Source organism: Pteropus vampyrus, unplaced genomic scaffold (assembly GCF_000151845.1).
Source record: "Pteropus vampyrus isolate Shadow unplaced genomic scaffold, Pvam_2.0 Scaffold33, whole genome shotgun sequence".
Taxonomy (NCBI): domain Eukaryota; kingdom Metazoa; phylum Chordata; class Mammalia; order Chiroptera; family Pteropodidae; genus Pteropus; species Pteropus vampyrus.
The window spans coordinates 2,238,630-2,253,591 of record NW_011888814.1 but is presented as its reverse complement, the minus strand read 5'-3'; the positions used below and the strand labels follow the sequence as shown (position 1 = coordinate 2,253,591).

Genomic DNA, 14,962 nt, shown 5'->3' with positions numbered 1-14,962 from the left:
ATGTTTGCAAATAGCAAATGACTTTTTTTAGAGTGTTGGTATGTAACACCTGCTTGTGGTACAGAACTTGTTTGCTAGAAGGGCCCAGGTATTACTTCAATAACAGATTTCTCTTTGACATTTTAAAATTAATGTTTGCCTAAAAAGCTGCTTTGATTTTGTCTCTACCTCTCTTGCCTGTAGGATTAATCACTATCCTATCTTAGACTGGCTGTCCTGAAGACTTGAGAATTTTTTTGGATTTTACTATATATATGGTTATTTGAAGTATGCTGTGTTCTCTTGTTTCTTAAAATATAAACCAAATTTGGAGCTATTTAAAAATATTTTTTTTTCCTTTTTCCTTTTCCCATTGTTCATGTTAGTAATTTTAGCGTCTACTATAGGATCCCACACCTTAATTAGTTCTCAGCCAGCCAGATGTCCATGGACTTTTAAGGAATTTATGTATAAATTTAAGTGGGTCAAGAACTCCATTATAGTGTGTGTCTTCATGGGCATTTTTCTGAAAGTTTTCATAGCTTTTATTAAATTATTAAAAGTTGTATGGCCCAAATAATGTTAAGCCCCTGTGGTTTGAATATTTAGGAGGCATATCAATGCCATATACATATTGCCGATATAAACACACATTGCATAAAGGAATTGCTGTAAAAATGTCAGCATTATTTTACAACTGTGGAAATCTCAAATATCCACTAGGGGGCATAAAAACCTAAATGAAAGTTTGAAAACAAACCAGGATCTTTTTTGGTTTTCTCAGTGAAGTATTTCCAGTAAATTACCTGTACTGATTTCTTATCTTTGCCTATATACATTCAATATTTAGGATATAGTTTGGACACCTTATTCCTCTGGAAATAGTTGAACAGGACAAAACCTCACCAATATTGTATTAAATTATCTATTTTCACGATGTTTAAAAATGATGCAAAATAAGTCTGAGAGCATTTTCTATTTCTTTTAGAAAGATAAGCGCATTTCTGTAATGTGAAATATCACTAAAGCATGATTTAAAACAATAAGCCTTTCAACCAAGACCCTTAGTATGAAAATTAGGGGAAATTAAAAAATTGGGTTTGCATGTAGAAATGGGGGCAATTGAGGAAAAGACTAAGATGCTTTTAGCACATTTACTAAAATTAATACTCAAAATGTAACATTAGATTTCAGTAGGTCTTACTACGTTCCTCTAGCTTGTGCCTTTTTTCAAAAACAATTCTTTTCTATTTTTTCTCTTGCTTTTTATTCTATGATCAAATGAGGCTTTAAAGATTACAAATGAAACATGATTATAACCTAACATGTGTTTTACCTAAACTAATACTATCAGTAAGTCCTTAGAGTCTCTTTCTAAAGAATGTTTTGAAAGTATACTTTTCAGAGCCTACGTTTGTAACACTTATTTTATTCTTTATTTTTAAAAAGTTATGAAAACATATGTACAATTGATTATTGTGAGGCACACATTAAAAGAAAATAAAAAACACTGGAGGCTGTCTGTCTCAGCTGTGGGACCACCGGAAATATTTTCTCTTGCTTTGGGTTCCTAGTCTTTGTTGCCTGGAGCTATCCTTTCACCCTCACAAATCTTAGAGTCTAATCATGTCATTCGCCAGGCATAAAAGCCTGCGTTGTCTCTCCATCACCTGCAGGAAAAAGCTCCAGCTTCGCAGTATGACATACATGGCTTTCCAGGACTTTACCATCCCATCCTCCACTGCTCACCCCACACTCTATGTTCAAATTGGAACAAACAATTTTCTATTACTGGAATATACTGCGTCCTTCCATTCCTCTATGCCTTTGTATATGCTTTTCTTAATAGAATATCCCCTGTTGCACAAATCCTTTGGGTGAACTCCTAATTTACATTGGTAAAGCTCAAGCATCAGTGCTTATCTGAAGAACTTCTTGACAATTTTATCTCTGTCTAATAAAAGTAATATTCTCCCTCTTAATGCCTCTGATGCTGATTGCAACTAATAGAGTTCAATTAGTTCTTTACGGGTCTATTTTCTCCCATTGAACACGAGGTCCAGGAGGTCAAGGATAATGTCATTGTTATAAACCTAAGTCTAGCACAGACCTTGTCCAGTGCTGAGCAAATAGTTGGAACTCAATAAATGTTTATTGCTTAAATAAATCCTCCAGGGAGAGGTCTGGTGGTAAACAAATATGGGAGGAAGTGAAGGGGAATACACACTACTGCTCTGTTTCTTCAGGCCCAGTACCATATTATCTCCTCGTTTGCCTAGATTCCTCTTCTAATATTTAGATAAAAGGCGCAGAATAACCTAGTTTTACAGTTAATTAATTTTACTTTTTTTTTTTTACCCAGAGAAATCATTTTTAACCTACATGATTTAAAATGAAGAGAGAAGTCAAGAGGCTTGACACTTTTCCAGTTTCTACCTGCTTTGCATTGTCATACGCTTAACCAACCTGTGTCCAGCCAGAATTTCAAAATATAAATCCCCCCAAATATGACGGATTGGGAGATCCTGAAATGCCAAACGATTCGAGTGAATATGACTCCTGGTTCTCTGATCTCACATGTCATCTTGGGAGATAATGGTCTTCCAGACCTCTCGGATTTTCTCACAGATGCTGCTAATCTGAGATAGTGAGAGCTAGCAGTTCTCTGAAAGTTTCACTGTTTGGTATTCATTTATCTTAACAAGGTCCTCTCTGGTTATGCCCTGAGAGTATATTGGAGGAGGTACGCTAGTCTTCCACCAGAAGAAATCCATCAAGCAAACCAAGGTCTCAGCCAATGCATGGTCATTCTGGCTTTGGGCTAATGGCACCAGCTGGGTAAGATGTGTGTTTTGGTTTTGTGTCCCAAGGAGTTTCATCAACACTGTCAGCTGCTCTCACACTGGGACCTTTCTTCAGTTACCTGCTGCCGTTGCTTCTATCTCTCCCTGTCCTTTGAAAGGTAGCTCTGTTGGAGTAAGCTCCCCACTGTGCATGGTTCCAAGTCACTGCTGCACTGTCAGCTGTCATCCAAAGAGCCAGATCTCAATGCTATTTTGACAGATCTATTCATAATTTGGTTTTCTCATAACCAGCCACCTATCCTACTTGCTGACACTACCAAAATTATTCATTGTTTGCAATCGACTCAAAGACTCCTAGGTGCCTTTGCCATGAATGTAAGAGGAGTTGGTCACCGGGGTTTTGCCTACAGAGCCAGTCTTAGAGGAGAATTCAGTTAGGCAGCGTAAAAGCATAGAGTGGAGATGTTTATTGTTAAAGTTTTTTTTTTTTTCCACCTAAATTTACACAGTCTGAAACCTATGAGCTATTATAAGCCTCATGGACCCTTTAAGATATCTTTAAGAATTTACTTATTTTATTTTGGGCTGTACTTTTAAAATTACTTATAGATTACCCAGTAATGACTTAACATATCTCTTGTTTCTAATTCTTCCCAGAGAGGCCTGATAATTTTGCTACTATTGTCTACTTCTTAAGTTTTACAGAAAAGAATTTCAAAAAACTCTACTTTACTAGAGATAAGACTTGACTCAAATGGGGCAGGAAATTAGGCTCTGTTTTGGCAGCAGCAGGATCTGATTGAGCTGGTGGTACTGCAAATACAAGCTGTGTCCCTCCTGCAGAGCTGGAGTCTTGGAAGTCCAAGGTCAAGATGCTAACATTTGTGGTATCTGGTGAGGGCCCACTTCTTAGTTGATAGATGGCTGTCTTATTGTGTCGTCACATGGCAGCAGAGGGAAGGCAGCTCTCTGGGGCACTAATTTCGTTCATGAGGACTCTACCTTCATGATCTCATCGCCTTCCACTGGCCCTACCTCCAAAAATCACATTAAGTGTTAGGATTTAATGTATACATTTTGGGTTGGGGGAAACAAACATGTGGTTTATAGCATGATCTAATGGCAATCCCATGAATGAACTGGCACCTCTCGATCAGCTGACCACCACAAGCATGGCCTGGGCTCCTCCTCGTTCTGAGGTGGAGGGAAGGATCTGGTTTGGAACTCACATCACAGAGCATTTTCTCACAAGCCATATAGCCAAGTCGTGCACTACCATGTTCCTTCCTCATCTACGCATTGCTCAGTGCCATCACTGACCAGGGGCTGCTTTCCTGCTAAAAATTCCAAAATTCTTTAAGCATAAATAATTTAATATAATTGTTTCATGTAAAGAGTCACAGTTGTTTAAATATAACAGGAAGGGAGATTAGAGAAGCTTTGAGTTAACCTCCCAAAGACAGCCAGGCATTTCCGCTAAAATTCTAGTCTTCAATTTAACTTAGTAAGTTTCTATATCCTTAAACAAACTTTGTTTCTGATAGAATCCAAGGGTCTATATTTACATTAGAGATGCTTTTGGAGAACGATTCTATTCCAATCAATGTAAAACAAAGTTATTTCCTAAAACCAAATGAGGATAATATATGCATTTTGTGTTTAGATTCATTTACTTCTTCTCAGGAGATTAAAACATTGATTGAATGGTCACCCTTTCTATTAACTATGTAAATTAGGGTACATCCTGAATAAATACAAATGAAGAGGGCCTTAAATAAATGCATGTCTTTGTAATTTTAACTGATCATGTTTGTGTATGAAAACATTCCTGTGGTGCATTTTGATTATATCTAGTTAAAACAACAACAATACAAAGCAAAACAATAAAAATAAAACAAAAAAGTTCATCCGCTTAAAAGTAAACCGACTAAAAATAATCTTTTATAAAAGAAAACTATTTTCCTGAAGTTTCATTTTAAAAAAAGGTAAACAAATTATGTGAAAACAAGTTGAAACTAAAAATAATTTTTTTACAAATATTCAAGAATATATCTCACATTCCAAGCACGTTAAATGCATAACTTGTTACGTTTCTTTGTACATTCCAATCTACACTGAATTTTCCTGGCAATGAGATTAGGTTATAGGCACAATACCTTACTTTTAAGATAGTATTGCTTGTAGTCAGAGTCTAAGCAGGAAAAAAGAAACCACCTAAGTATTTACCACAGAATGGACTTAATGAAGGGAATGCGGGGACGTTGGGCAAGGGCAGACAATGGAGTTGCTGAGACCTGAACACAAGACAAAACTGGAGATCACCCAGGAGGTAGTGGCCAGAAGCCACTACCACAGTGATGCTAGAGGGGAAAACAAGGGGAGAGTTGGTTGAGAACAAGGGAAGAGTCCTTGATGGAAGCCAGATGTTTACCCAGCCTCTACAGAAAAAACAGAGGGTCAGCTACTGCCTTGGAAGATGCAAAGAAGAGAGACAAATACTCTGACTTCTCCCCCATCTCCTTCCAATCTCCTACCACTGCTCTCATTGGCCAGACTGGCAGAAAATCAGATGACACGCCAACCTAGAAAATATAGCCCACATGGTAGCTAGTAAGAGGCATAACCACACTGGAACCCAGGGCTTTTTCCCCCAGAGCTGTACTCTGCCCACGTCACCATGGCTCACTGCTAAGGTCCATTCTGGTTCCAAGATGTTATGATCCAGACACGGAGCTGTTATTCTGTTGATTGAGTCCAGTCCTCCCCCTAAAAGCAGGAAATGCATTTGACCAGAATTAGAATCCTGGTAGTGAGACTGATAGGATCTCTTTGGGTAGCAGCACCACGTGTCATGTCTTTCTGTTTTCTGAGACATCACATGCCATCAGCTTTCCTACCTTAAGGATAAAAAAAAAAGTTGGATTTTCTTCTAAGGACAGGCTCCAGGTTTTTCAATTTTTGCCAAAGATGTTTATTACAATCCATTGTAAATTGAGAATAAGCGAAAGAACCAAAATATCTGTTTTGACAGAGCGAAGAAAAAAATGCCAAACACGAAGCAACATTATATAGATGTCTAATTAGATCTGATGATTGTAAAATGTTCTACTTGTATGAAATGGGCACAGTGTGTAATAAAAGCTTGCCCATGGGGGCTTCTAAGCCCTATGGTGACTAAGTGCTGGCAACAAGCTCCTAATTAGAATGAATCATTTCAGAGTTGTATCCTTCAACAGGTCATTGAGAATGCCATTAGTAATAAATCAAAGCATATTTTAAAGGCAGGTGAATATATGTAAAATCAAGTTGCTTTTAAAAATGAATACAGTTCCACAATTGGTTCAATGGCTCTTGAACCTTTTAGTTGATGGGGTTTTTGCTTTTGTTGTTGTTGTGGTTTATTATAGTAATAAAAGCCTATAGCTAAACATGTCAAAGCTTGGATGTTAGTTATAAATTTAAATGAAGAAAAAATGGTCATATGTTTAAAGGAGAATATAAGATTGTGAATGAGGGTTTGGACAATAAAATGAAAATACACTATGTGTGCTTTAAATTTAAAAAAAAAAAAACACCAAAACATAGTGGTTCAATAGTAGACGTCTTTATCATGAATAGAATAATAGTCTTTTAAAATTTTTTGACAACTTGATGTTTCTACCACTAATGAAGTTTTATGAGGTTTATGATAATAATTTATTTATAGTTGTAAGGTAAAGACAATGCCTTAACCTTTGAAGAGCAGTCACTATGTGATCAAAGATGATTGATTTTCATTATGAGAAAATGAGACTTAAACTTGAAATAGCAAGAGTAACATTCCTTGAAATATTCTTTGAAACATTTGCTCATGGTTTTATAAACACAAATAAAATTGTCTACTTAGATAAAAACACTCGAAGTAGCACACTTCCACAAATAAGAAAAGAAAAATAAGTTAAAGCAAATAATAAAGCTAAAAGCAAATATTCTTTTTAAATATATTTTCCTTCTTTTCTCTCTTGTTTTCTTTCTTCCTCAAGAATTTATCTAGTCTACGGCCATGACACTCTGAACAAGCCCAATGTCTAATCTTGGAAGCTAAGCAGAGTAGGACCTGGTTAGTACTTGGATGGGAGACCACCTAGGAAGACCAAGTGCTGTAGGCATAAAAAATAAAAAAATAAGGGATCGTAAATTGGCAAGTCCTTGCAATCTGTGAGGTCAACAAAAAATTGCCTTGCTTTAAAAAAAAAGAGTTTATCTAGTTCCTATAATAAGTGGGGTACTTTAATACTGATAATACTGTTAATACTTGATTCTTTTTTCTCCTTCAAAGATCTTCCAGTTAAAGAAAGAAGTTGGAGTAATAAAAAAATAATTAAACTCTTACATTTTCTCAGAATTCTAAATATTTATATATATATTTTCTCCAACCTCCAAGATGTTGTATTGTTTGCATTCATGATTTATCTGACCTAACTTCTATTGGAAACAATTGTTACTTATGTGTTTACATTTCCTCTATTCACACAAAGGAAAAATCTCCCAACAACTTATTATTCTCTTCAAGCCTAAGTGAATAGCTTTTGCTCATTTTCAATTGTTTCTGAATTATTTTTTAAAAGAGAGGTAAATAATGTCATTAGGTTCCTAATATACTTATTTAGAGTACTCTTTTGTAAAGGAGAAATAGTAAATATTTTAGGTTTTGCAGGACATATGGGTTCTGTTACAGCTATTTAACTGTTTTTGTAGTGCAGAAACAGCCCTAGATAATCCATTAATAAATGAGGGTGACTGTAATCCAATCAAAATGTCAGTGTCTATAAATAAATAGAAATTTTATTTATGGATGCTGAAATTTGGATTTCATATAATTTAATGTGTCAATAAATATTCTTCTTTCGATTGTTTTTTAACCATTTAAACATGTAAATACTCTCTAAAGATCGCAACCAGTACACACACAGGAAATGGGCCATATTTAATCAGCAGGTTGTATCTGGGCAGTCCCTGATTTAGAATGATCTTTCTTGGTGTAATCAACTCACTTTGGAAAGGTAAGTGTTTTTTTGTAGAAGAGTTTGAAATCATTCACCAAATCATTACCTTAATACTGTTAAACATATATTTTTTTCAAACATTTTATAATTCTTGACTTTAGGAAATGTACCTTCTGGGGAAAGAGGGTAGACGAGCCTCTGTGTCCCAGCTCATCTACTCCTTTCCCACGACTGCCTTCTTCATCATTACAGGACGCCTGGTGTCATGGGCCATATAGTAGATGAAAGGGAGAACGAGCTGATTGCCATGGTTCTGTCTACTATTTAAGCAGCATTGGTACAAGGGGGTCAAAAGTGGACGTATTACATTCCAAACACTGTGCTAAATGTGGGAAGGCAGAGATTAAAAGCAGCAGTCCTTGCTCTTAGTGACTTCTAGCAGGGAGAGAGGCGACACAGAAAATAATAGTTAAGTGTAATAACTACTATAATAGAAATGATAGTGAGGTTCCTTGGGAGTCGAATGTATTTGGGAAACACTTTCATAGGAGGCAAGATTTGAACTGAATCTGGAGTAAAAAAGAGTTAGCCAAGCATTTAAGAGAGGGAGCGTGTGAAGGGGCTTCCAGGCAACTCCAAAGAGTTATGAGTAGGTGGAGTGAATCTCTCTGATGACTCTGAGACGACTGCCTGACAACTTCATGTCTCTCATGCTCTTTGAATTACTAAATTCCACAATTAAAGATTTATCTGCCTAAGAATTCTTGTCTTTGTTGAAATCCAACCAGTAACACATTATGCTTTTGAACTCGTGGGTATTTTTTTGGGATTGAATTTATATATCAAATTGTTCCTTGAAGGCAGGTTTTAATGGGGAAAGGTTGGAGAGGAGTCACATGCAAAGGGAAAAGAGACCAGAAATGAAGCCTATAGAACTAAAATTCAAACTCGAACTGTTGCAAATTTTTACCCAGGGCTGGTTGTGCCTAGAAAAAGCTTTTCACGTGAACTGACTTTTAAAAGGGTGTTTGTTTGTCGAGTAGGAGTGAGCTGGAGCCAACCATTATGCCTTAGAGACCCTGTATTGATCTTTGCAGTCAAACCACTAAATAGAACTTGACTGTTACACAATGGAGGATTAATCCTTCTTCCGCATAAGCCTGCAGTGGGCACGTCAATATGCGTTTATGAAACCTCCCTCTGTGCAGAGAAGAGAGCAGAGAACCGAATAAACAAATTAATGTAAAGTCAAAAGGGGAATGTGGCATATGTATATTTAAAATTAAATTCTATTAAATGAAATCAGAAAAAAAGCAAGTTTTTTATGTAACTTTCTAACTTTATTCATGTTTTTGGATTTACTGTTTATACATAGTGTGGTGCTAATTATTTTATATTGTAGAAGAAATAAAATGTGAAAAACATGTTTTGTTTTGTTTTATTTGCCTTAGTGAGCCTTTCTTGTTGAAATATTCTAACAGATTATAGAAGATTTAAAATAAGAGCGAATCTAGGTAATTATGAGCTTCTGTTAGGATACAGATGTGATAATTTTGAGTGGAATTTTGTTTAGGCTTACTAAGTGAGCAGAAAAATAAGAATATTCTCAGCAAATTGTCTGAGTGGACTCAAACAAATTTCACATTAAAACATGAAATAGTTGTTTTTTGATTTTTTTTTAACTAGACTAAGTATGGATACAAGTTTAACTCCCTAACAATTAATTAATGATAAAAGTCAAATGAGTCTACAACTGGTTTTCAGGAAAGACTGCAAGTAGAGAACTTATATAGAAAGCTATGTGTTGGATTTAATATAAAGTCAGATAATATTTTGGCTTCTATGAAGAGTTGTCACTATGTACCTGCTGAACTAGGACACCATGTAATGAAAGGGTATGTGAAGCCGGGTTGGTATGTATTAATATTAAGCTCTGTGATCTTACTCATGATATATGTGTAATATGCTGTTTTAACTTCCCCTCAAATTTCCTACTCAAAAAAAAAAAAAAAATCCTGCAGTAACTAATTCCGAGTCCTAACATAGTTAAGTGACTTTGAGAATAATTTTAGTGAGTTCGTTTTAGCTGTTTTTGTGCCTTTGCACACAGAACATCTACCCTTCATATGGTAATGTCTTTTGAGAGCAGGAGCATCTGGCTGTCATGGAGTAACAGTTTCAGGTAAGAAGGGCAGCCAGCAGTTAAGGGTTATTAACTGAAAACAAGAAGGTGAGTGTAGCAATATTTTCTATTCTTTTATAAATTGTATATGTAAAGTCCAAGCAGTTTTAGAGGAGCAAAACAAACTTTGGACATTTTCTTACCTTATCTGATTACACAACTATCATTTTACTTTTTTTTTTTTTAAACTAATCTTAACATCTGTAAAAGAAAAAAACAAATTTTGGGACAACAGAGACAATCTTATTTTAAACACCCTGCCAGATCTCTGCCATATGTAAGCAGAGATGTGAGTCATCCACAATAAATACAAGCAAAGAGCCTCCTTAATCAGTCAAGTTTGATCAGTAATGTCAATGCTCTATCTCTAATGCCCCAGAAGGTGAATACCATGGAAAGCCAGAGAAATGAGTGAGAAATATATCTGGTATATTTGGTCTGCACTATCTATATGCTCTAAGTTCTTGATTCAAAATCATTGATTTCTGGTGTTCCAGTATGTCTTTATCTTAAGAGTTATTTAATATTTCCAAAGAGTTTTTTTTGTGATTTAATTTACACTTAATTCTCTTGGAAAGTATGTGTGTGTGTGTAATATACACATATGTGTATATATATTCACATGCATATATATGTGTGTATATGTATGTATACATACATATACATATATACATATATACACATACATATATGTAGTATTCTACTCTCTAATAGAAAAATGGGTACATGTTATAAAGTCAAAACAAAACAAGAAAAATGTTTCAATTTTCAAAGGCTAGGACTGGCTCCAGAAATTAGATTTTTCTATATTTATGTTTTATTTTTTTATGCCATAGTACCCTCCTCTGTGAAATGCCATAAATATTAAACATGAGCAAACAGAATAATAAAGAAGTAATAGACAAAATGTACCTGAATATTGCCAAATTCTTATGATTCAAATTAATATACAATTCTGAGAACAGAAGTTCAAAGAGCAGAAATAAAAAGTGGTAAACTACATCAACATGATTAGTTGTTTCTATGGATAGTTATTTGCAAGCACAATGCTGGCTCATCCTGGATTGTAGTACAAACAAATCTATGAATTATAGCTGAACACTTTTTATATGTTAATTATATTGTGTTCTATAACCAACAGATATTTTTACTTATATAATTACATTAAAAAGTAATTTATTTTCTTTGTCAGAACTTCCTTATCGTGTAAAGGAAGCTTTAACTGACCAACTTTACATAGTAAATTAAAATTTTCAATGATTGAACACATCAGTACCATTTTCAGTGAAAGAATGTAGAAAGGAAATGACTTTTTTTTGGAAGAAAACAAGTGAGCTTGTTTAGAGAAACTGAAGCATTGTAGCTCTTAGAATTATATATCAAATGTTTTTCTTGTATTAATCGAATATCAGCATTAGAGATTAAATAATAATCGATGTGCTCAAGGAAGTACTGTAAATAATGTAATACCACTCAGATATGAGCAAAACCTTTTTATTTTATTTTATAACTCTCCTGGAATAAGCTATTGCACAGAGGAGATATAAAACCAATATTATTGCTGGGATTTTAATGTTTATATCTGAATTTGCTTCTGATTTTCCAGAAAAACTAAACCAAACCAAAACAGAATAGTATGTCACCACAATCCAGACCTTCTGAAGTCATTACCCTCACATTTAAGACTGTGCAATTCACATAGGTAATAACATTGCAAAAAAACCCTCCCAATGACAATGGGGTCTGTAAACCCAGTTTGCACTGTAGTTTGTTTCAGAAAAAAAATTTAAATTCATGCAACTGAATTTCATATTAGCAAGAGATGACAGGATCATTTGAATGAATGGGGGTCTTATGTGGAGGCACTTATCACTATCCATGTCCATCTCTGATGGCATGTTTGCCCAGATTTCTGACCCGAATGAATTTTGCTAAATAAAAGGAAAAAGCCGACTATTACTGATTATTAAATACTAGTGCATTATGCCCCCTTGTTACTGTTTCATACTTGATGGCATTTTATTTGAGACAACACGACTGTAAATTATTTCATTTTAATCTTGGCAAGACATGGATCCAGAACACCTGTGCTCAAGTTCAGCTCTGTCTCCTATCAGCTTTGTGACACTGAGTAAATAACCTCTCAGACTATTTCCTTATCTTTAAAATGTGAGGATGAGCATATTCGCTCTTCCCACTTTTCACTTTGTGATGGAGATTTCTATTTCAAACTATCTTGCCATTGGAGATGAGTTAGTTAGTTCATAGAGGCCAAATAGATTCCATAGGATCTTCCTTTATAAAGGGCTGAGTCCCAGTGATGCTGGAGAACTTTAGACTACTTTGGCTAAACAATAAATAATATTTATTGGGCACTGTGCTAAGAACCTTATGAGGAAAAACACCTTTGTCATAAGTTCATAACCCCACAGTGAGGCACCATTACTACCCTGTTTTACAGATAAGGGAATGAAGGCTTAGAGGGGTTATGTGCCTGCAAAGACAATCACAGGAGAGGCAAGAAGGGCTAAGTGAGCCTAGCCTCACATGTAGTCATTTGGCCCTAGTTACAAATGATGTTATACAGACATATATGCATGATTATTAAATCTGAACTCTGGCATTCTGGACATTGCAGATGAAATAAAAGAAGCAAACTGGGATAGATCGTGTCCTGAATTTGTTTGGGAAATTTAGGTTCAGCCATCACTTCTGGGACCTGTAGCTAGTTTCTGAATTTCCATTTTAAGATGACTATTTCTTTTAGTTTTCTTTTGTTTTAAAATCAAATGAAATTTATTTTTTTAGGTAGAATTGTTTTGTGCTTTTCATTATGGACTTCTGTTGCCCTCCTTATTTAATATTCTTTTGTTCATTTATATTCTTCCTAGACTACCAAGCTAAGTTAAAAAATATATCAGAAATCCAAAATTCAAAGGAAAACCACAAAACTGAAGGTTTAAAAATTCAATAGGCTCTACAGATACAAGTACATATTAAACTTACCATATCAAAAAGAAATAGCTTTCTTATCTCAGTCTTTTTAGGGTCCATGCTGACAAAGAGTAGAGCAAGAAGCATCAACTGAGCCTGATCACATCAACTTTAAATCTTTTACATTGAAAGGAAGTGCTTGAGACATCAATAAATTGTGCACAGAATAAATACTCAGTCTTGTTAATTTTAGTTAGAGTCTTTGTTACACAATAAACTCTTTTACTGTCCACTTAACTTGTATATTTAATTTGTTCATTTATCGAGTTGCCTGATTATAACCTTACACTTAAATAAAATAAATTATGATCCTTACGATGAATATAGACTTTGATGAATCCTCATATTCAAATGAACCAAAATAAAAAATAAACTCACTCCTACAAATCTGTTACAAACTGCTTTTGCCCAGAAACCAGTCTCAAGGAATACAATCAGGATATTCTCTGAAGTAAAAATATGAACAGAATTTGCATAAACACAAAAACCATTTAAAATGTTTTACTTATTTCTGAAGAAATACAAAGAATTCATGTCAAATCCTTCTTACGTGCTCTAACTTAGGCGACCCTACTGGGTTCCTTTTCTTGCATGATCCTCTCCATTTTCCACCTGGCTCTGGCTGTATTCATAAGAGAGCATGATTTCTTTCAATATGGGCCTTTGGTACTTATATTAAGTCTGGAAAATTACATCTTCGTAGCTAATAGACATTGAATTGTTTTAGGCATCCTAGTAAAGTGAATGCAAGTCATTCAAATACAATGTTGAATTCACTGCCTTGCATACCCTAAACTTCAGTTTTACTGAGTAAATAATAAACGCTATACAAAATATGGAACAAACCTAGAGTTATAAACGTATATGGACACTATAATGATGAAATTGGTTTCTTTGAATCTTTGATCAAGTGCTAAAATCAATATCTTTGGTGAGAAGATATGACATCTTTCAGACAACCGATTACTCTACTTTTCAATTTTTATTTAATCATTTATAAATTATACATAACATAAATGTATAAAAAATGTAACACGTAATCTACATTTTATATTTTTGTATCATATATATGAATAACTAAGGAAAAACTTTAGTATAAAATTTTCTAATTGAAGTGTAGTTTAAAGAAATATCTTCAGATAAATAGTGGCAGAAAAGTAAAAAAAAGTGAGAAACAGTGTAGACACAAAAAATGTGTACTCTAGCCTAGTGTGTAAGAACATAATAGAGCTAACTGACTAATGTAAATTAAAAAAATCAGACGGAATGGGGAAAAGAATGTAATACCTCTAGTTTTATAAAAGAGATACAGATATTATCATGACTGTATTTCTGGCTTTAGTGAGCTTATTGAGAATGAATTGGGTAAGAATGCACACTCTGCCAACCCTGGCTAAAAATTCTAATGCTGCTATTTACCAGCTGTGTGAGTTACATAACCTTTATGAGACTAAGTATTCTCATCTGTTAAACAAACCAGAAAACTTCAGTTTGTTAATTTTCTTGATACAGCTGAAGTACCAATCTCTGAATGGCTCCTTAAGTGAAGGCAGTCCCCAGCATGATGGTAAGTAAGAAAATTTGTTTTTGGTATGGGTCTTAGAGCATATGTCCTCAGAATTGGGGTTTGTGTCAGGAGGAACTGTGGGAAAAAATACAAATTCCACCCAGACCCAAAGAACTTTGAAGATGGTTGACTTTGTTTATGATTGTCTCTCTTTTCAAGAGAGGCTGAAGAGTATGATGTCCTTCTGGCTAAAATATTTACAATTGCATTGTTGTATTATTTAATTTTTATTCAATTTTAATAGTGAAGTAGAGGAGAAAATATTGCTGCACTAAATTATTTGCTTCCTGCTCAGATTTGAATATTTAATAGCTCAGTCAATGGCAAAGCGATTATAAATGTCTGCAAATAAAAATAATTCCTTATTTCTTGTGTGTAAACATATGTATCTGCATCCTGTACCAGTTATAATAGAAGTTTGAAAAAGCACTTGGGAACTACTTGTCTTCTG

At 34.6% G+C, this 14,962-nt stretch overlaps 1 protein-coding gene and 1 pseudogene across 1 annotated transcript in view; one reads left to right on the top strand and one right to left on the bottom strand.

Annotated features, from left to right (window-relative positions):
- The window catches only part of KCND2 (potassium voltage-gated channel subfamily D member 2), a 476,246-nt gene that overhangs the window by 28,303 nt on the left and 432,981 nt on the right, over window positions 1–14,962 (bottom strand). The gene's annotated exons all lie outside the window — the stretch shown is intronic.
- Window positions 6,816–6,931, top strand: LOC111737980 (annotated as a pseudogene).